General features: G+C 40.5%; 1 protein-coding gene and 1 pseudogene across 2 annotated transcripts in view; both read left to right on the forward strand.

Annotated features, from left to right (window-relative positions):
• Positions 1-7,500, forward strand: part of LOC118118999 (mediator of DNA damage checkpoint protein 1) — a 37,966-nt gene that overhangs the window by 17,595 nt on the left and 12,871 nt on the right. The window lies entirely within an intron of this gene.
• Positions 3,736-7,500, forward strand: part of LOC118119000 — a 13,644-nt pseudogene continuing 9,879 nt past the window's right edge.

Genomic DNA, 7,500 nt, shown 5'->3' on the forward strand with positions numbered 1-7,500 from the left:
AGTGGGCTGAATTTATTCAATACGGCGAAGAAAATTGTGGTTGCCAATTCTTTTGACGGTTGATGAAAAAAAAACGTCTGACATTGCTATGCGAACTCTAGCCATACTGTGTCTGACCCTGCCTCGAACCCCGGAGAGTGACTCAACGAACCCACTTTTAACGTGCAAATATTTTGTATGAGATTGCATCACATATTTTCCTTATACGATGCAGTGTCTTATTATTTTTAAGTGAATGTACACACTTTATTTGTATTTTGTGTGTGTGTGTGTGTGTGTGTGTGTGTGTGTGTGTGTGTGTGTGTGTGTGTGTGTGTGTGTGTGTGTGTGTGTGTGTGTGTGTGTGTGTTACATGACAAAGTTTGATTCCTCACTTATCTTTTGATTGTGTTTGAGGAAGTATTCTGTTGACAATTAGAGAATGTGGACAAACGAGGAGGACAAGAAGCCTCAGGCCCTGAAAGAGACAAATGAACCCATCACTGTGATCCGGCCTCAGATCAAGTATCAAGACTCAGCGTCATATAACTAAAGAAAAGCGCCGTGATTTTCCAGAAACAGGATGTGCTGTTTGTGCTCAGGTGCTGTGGCACTGTGACTGAGAACTGAACAAGAGATCTAACCTGTACACACACGCACACGCCACACACACACACACACACACACACACACACACACACACACACACACACACACACACACACACACACACACATAAATACTGTCCTCCATGATTTCAGAGGACATTATATTATATAGGTGAACTCTATGGTCGAGTGTGATGAGCTTTGTCAACTAAGCCTCAGTGTCAACATCGATTCAGTGGAACACGAATGAGTGACATTTTATAAAGTGCTTGTGAACAGAAAGTGGAGAGTGAAACAGAAATGAAACACACATCAGCTGTTCAAAATATCAACAGAAGAGTTCAATTTCTTGTCTGAGCAGTTTTCAGCAACACAACAGAGTTGTTCGATGCTTGTGTTCTCTTTCTGCTGTGGTTTTATTATTTAAATTTGGGTGAGTAAACAGACGTAAAATATGGCTTCACGTTCAATATCTTGTGTTATTAAATTGTTCAAGTCTTGAATAATGGGCTCATCTGTGTTAGTTAGTTGTTTGCCGTGGGGCTTGTTTTCAGGTTGTCTGTCCCATAGAAAATGCACTGGCACAAATACATTATCCTACAAATACAATAATCCTATAAACAGATTATCTTACAAAATGTTGCAATTAATACAAACGATCTAAAAATATTTTATCCTATGAGTACAATATCCTACAAGTACAATATCCTACAAATACATTATCATACAAGCACAATATCCTAAAAATACAATAATACAATCAACACATTATCTTAAAAATATATTATTCGACTCTACAGGGTGTGAAGAAGGATCATGCAGTTCGTTACCTTCACTTTTCCTTCTACACCTCAGTTGCTGAGTTTCACCAGCCTTAAGTGACGTGGAGGCTGGATCCTAAATTCCCATTGGCTCAGAGGATGTCCCCGCCCCACAGTTTGTCCTCGTCTCCCAAGTTTCTGCCCTTGTCTCCACAGGAGTCCGTCTCTCCGTGAAGAGAAGAGCTCATCTACCAGCCCAGCAAAGAGGAATAATACACCACTGCTCACCATGTTCACTGTAATTGTCCCTGCTTCCTGGCAGGAGCACACAAGCGACGGCACGTGAGTTAAAGTCCACGTTTCTACTTTGTTTTATTTTATTTGGTCGATTTGAAGTGAAAGTAAAAATGCCCATGTTTTTAAAAGACACTAAAGATTTGAGGTCTATTGTAATGTTTGATGTTTGGTTCCTTCGTTGCAGATTTGTAGCTTAATAACGTTTCAAGACATGATTTAAAAGTTCATGGCAGTGAATGTCATCGATCTCACGTGAGAAGGAAAGATTATATTCATTTCAGTAAGATCAACTGAACAGGACTTTTCTTTCTTGATCCTGACCGTTATTTGACTTCTTACTCTGGTCAGAACCATCTGGACGAAATGACGCAGCGATTCTGAAGCGAAAGTGTCCAAACAGACCTGATGAATCAGGAAACAGTGAAAACGAAGCCACGTTTAAACTCAGCGATGAAACAAGAGTTTCTTGTCTTGTGCACATTATGAACTTTATTGTTTCAGACTTAGTTATTCATGACGTGTCTCATGTTTGTTGGTTTATAAAAAGTTGTGAAGAAATAGTTCAGTCTGTTGATATGAATCAAGACTGTTATTTATGTAAATATAAATATTTTAACATCATTTTATTATTATTATTATTAATAATAATTATTATTATTTATGATTCATCTCCCAGCGATTCAAACACCTCAGTTATTTTATCTAAACTGTGTAAACTGACAAAGTTTGAAATAAGGCGACGACTCAGGTTTCGGTTTGTTATTGTAGTCAGTAGATGGCGCTGTTTCCATAGTAACAGGAAGCTGCTGAGGACGAACAGCTTCCTGCTTTGTTGGTGCCAATGTCTAACATCATTTAGTCTGATAAAGACCGTGAGCAATATCACTGACATGAGATATTACTAAATTAATGATTTGTTATCAATGTGACCTCCTCCTCCAATACAATCAATCCAATACACATTGTTACCGATACAAAACACAAATTCATCTCAATGTAAATGATGTCAGTGAAAAGAAGCAGGGAGACAAAGAATCAGGACGAGGCTGCTTCCATGATGAATACAGACAGATGTCTGTTAATACTTTCTAACGTGATAACATCTGCCCTGAAGCCGGACTGCTTGGATGTGAGTCTGCTCGTGATAAGGAAGGTATCAGCCTTTATGTTTGCTCACATGCACCACGTGTATTTTTACAGAATAAACAAAGAATAAGTGCATTTATCACATCTTCTTTAAAAAACAAACATACATTTTATTTTCTTAATTCAAGTTCTGTTTGGACAATATCCGATTTATAGTTATTTATAATGAAGTTGTGTTCAACATTGAAACATCAAGTCTCAATTACATGTCGCTGTCAGCAAGCATTTGACTTGACATCTTAGGAACTGAGCCAAACGACAGATGAATTATTTTCAGTCGATGGATCTGAATCAGGAAATGTTGTTGACAACCTAATGAACAAGTTGTCATATTGTTATTATTGCTGTCAAACATTTTCTGAGTCTATACATTTTAAAAATAGTCAAGCCCTCTCGTAATAAATGTCCCACTTTGTTTTGTTCACTGGGTCCAGTATAAATGTATATGTGTATATATGGATACATATATATTGATATATAAAGAGAGAGAAACCAACTATTTGGCTGACTTTAAGAATAAAAGTCTCATCGAAAATCTTGGAAATTGAAGTAGTTTCTCACTTCAAGCATTAAATACTTGCAGTAGAAAATATTATTTTCTAATATTAGATTTGAGTCATAGATTGAATCCATTTTAAGACGAGTAGAATATTCAAAGTAAAGAGAGTCTGGACTCTGGAGTGACGTTTTCTATGAATGTGTTTCTTGTGTTTGTTTACTCACAACAGCTGAAGGTCTTTGAAATGTGCTTCATGTCTTCTTGACTCCTCAGTGATTTATAAAACAGTCTGAAAACTAAAGTCATGACTTGAAATTTTCTTGCAGGGATCTACCTCTGAAGTATTTCTACACTGGGTCCTCTCAAGTCCCAAATCCTTCCAGAGTTTGTGGCTGTTGGTTTGGTTGGATGACGCTCAGATCGACACAGACAGCAACACAGAGAAAGCAGAACCCAAACAGGACTGGATGTTAAAGGCAAATGATGCAGAGTACTGGGAGAGCAACACTGGGAACCTCTTGGTGCACAGCAGGTCTTCAAAAACAACCTCGAAGTCGCAAAGGAACGCTTCAACCAAACTGGAGGTTTGTTTACATTTCACTCTCTAATAATAACACAACATACACACACATACACACACTCTCTCACACACACACACAATTATGCTAACACACCAAAACATGCACACACACTCACACTCACACACATGCACACAATCACACCAAAACCCACACACTCAATCACACTCACACACATAAACACACAATCACACGCAAGACCATAACAAACACACACACACAATCACACTCACACATTATTACACACACAAACACACACACAATCACACTCACACACACACAAACGCACGCACACACACACACACTCACACATTCTTACACACACTCACACACATAAACACACACATACACACACAATCACAGGCACACTCACACTCACACAAACGCTCACACATAAAAGCACGCACACACACTAAAACATACAAACACTCTCTCACAGTCACAATTACACTAACACACTAAAACATGCACACACAATCACATTCACACACACAATCACACTCACACAAACGCACACACAAGAATCACACACAAGCACACACACACATAAACGCAGTCAAACACACACAGAAACACGCACACACACACACAATCACACTCACACATACACACTCACACACACCAAAACCCACGCACACAATCACACTCACACACATAAACACACAATCACACGCACGTCCATACAAACACACACACACACAATCACATCACGCACACAATCACACTCACACATTATTACACACACACAATCACACTCACACACACATAAACGCACGCACACACACACTCACACTCATAAACACGCACACACACACACATACACAATCTCACTCACACACATAAACATACACACACAATCACAGGCACACTCGCACAAACGCACGCACACACACACACACCAAAACATGCACACACAATCAGACTCACACAAACACGCACACAAAATCACACACAAGCACACACATAAACGCACTCAAACACACACACATACACACACTCTCTCTCACATCACACAATTACGCTTAACACACCAAAACATGCACACAATCACACCTACACACATGCAATAATAATCACACCAAAACCACACTCAACCACTCACACACATAAACACACAATCACACGCACGTCCATACAAACACACACACACACAATCACACTCACACATTATTACACACACAAACACACACAATCACACTCACACACACATAAATGCACGCACACACACACACACTCACACATTCTTACACACACTCACACACATAAACACGCACACACACACACACACACAATCTCACTCACACACATAAACATACACACACAATCACAGGCACACTCACACTTACACAAACGCACACATAAAAGCACGCACACACACTAAAACATACACACACTCTCTCACAGTCACAATTACACTAACACACTAAAACATGCACACACAATCACATTCACACACACAATCACACTCACACAAACGCACACACAAGAATCACACACAAGCACACACACACATAAACGCACTCAAACACACACATAAACACGCACACACACACACACAATCACACTCACACATACACACTCACACACAATCACATTCACACACACAATCTCACTCACACCAAAACCCACGCACACAATCACACTCACACACAAACACACAATCACACGCACGTCCATACAAACACACACACACAATCACATCACGCACACAATCACACTCACTAATATTACACACACACAATCACACTCACACACACATAAACGCACGCACACACACTCACTCATAAACACGCACACACACACACATACACAATCTCACCTACACACATAAACATACACACACAATCACAGGCACACTCGCACAAACGCACGCACACACACACACACCAAAACATGCACACACAATCAGACTCACACAAACACGCACACAAAAATCACACACAAGCACACACACACATAAACGCACCAACACACACACATACACACTTCTCACACGCACACACCAGCTTAACACACCAAAAACATGCACACAATCACACTCACACATGCACACAATCACACCAAACCAATGACTAATCACACCTACAAACATAAAACACACAATCAGACGCACGTCCATACAAACACACACACAATCACAACACAGACACATACACAATCTCACTCACACACATAAACACACACAATCACAGGCACACTCACACAAACGCACTCACACATAAACGCACGCACACACACACACACACACATAAACATACACACACTCTCTCACAGACACAATTACACTAACACACCAAAACATGCATACTTAATCACACTCACACAAACACGCACACAAAAATCACACAAAAGCACACACACACATAAATGCACTCAAACACACACATAAACACGCACACACACACAATCACACATAAACACACACACACAATCACATCACACACACGCACACAATCACACTCATACATTATTACACACACACACACATACACAATCTCACTCACACACATAAACATACACACACAATCACACTCACACACACATAAACGCACGCACACACACACTCACACATTCTTACACACACTACACAAACGCACACACACAATCACACATAAAGGCACACACACACACACTAAAACACACACACACTAAAACATACACACACTCTCACACAAACGCGCACACAAAAATCACATACAAGCACACACAAACGCACTCAAACACACACATAAACACGCACACACACACAATCACACTCACACATACACATACACACTCGCACACAATCTCACTCACACACAATCACATTCACACACACAATCTCACTCACACCAAAACCCACGCACTCAATCATACTCACACACATAAACACACAATCACACGCACGTCCATACAAACACACACACACAATCACATCACACACACACATAAACGCACGCACACACACACTCACACATTCTTACACACACTCACGCACAGAAACACACACACACAGACACATACACAATCTCACTCACACACATAAACATACACACACATTCACAGGCACACTCGCACAAACGCACGCACACACACACACACACCAAAACATGCACACACAATCACACTCACACAAACGCGCACACAAAAATCACACACAAGCACACACACACATAAACGCACTCAAACACACACATAAACATACACACACAATCACACTCACACACACATAAACGCACGCACACACACACACTCTCACACGCACACAATTACGCTAACACAACAAAACATGCACACACAATCACACTCACACATGCACACAATCACACTCACACACACATAAACGCACGCACACACACACTCACACATTCTTACACACACTCACACACATAAACACGCACACACAGACACATACACAATCTCACTCACACACATGAACACACACACAATCACCGGCACACTCACACAAACGCACACACACACACACACTAAAACATACACACACTCTCTCACAGACACAATTACACTAACACACCAAAACATGCACACACAATCACATTCACACATACACACACACTCGCACACAATCACACCAAAACCCACGCACTCAATCACACTCACACACATAAACACACAATCACACGCACGTCCAT

This window comes from Hippoglossus stenolepis, chromosome 12 (genome assembly GCF_022539355.2).
Source record: "Hippoglossus stenolepis isolate QCI-W04-F060 chromosome 12, HSTE1.2, whole genome shotgun sequence".
In the NCBI taxonomy this organism is placed as follows: domain Eukaryota; kingdom Metazoa; phylum Chordata; class Actinopteri; order Pleuronectiformes; family Pleuronectidae; genus Hippoglossus; species Hippoglossus stenolepis.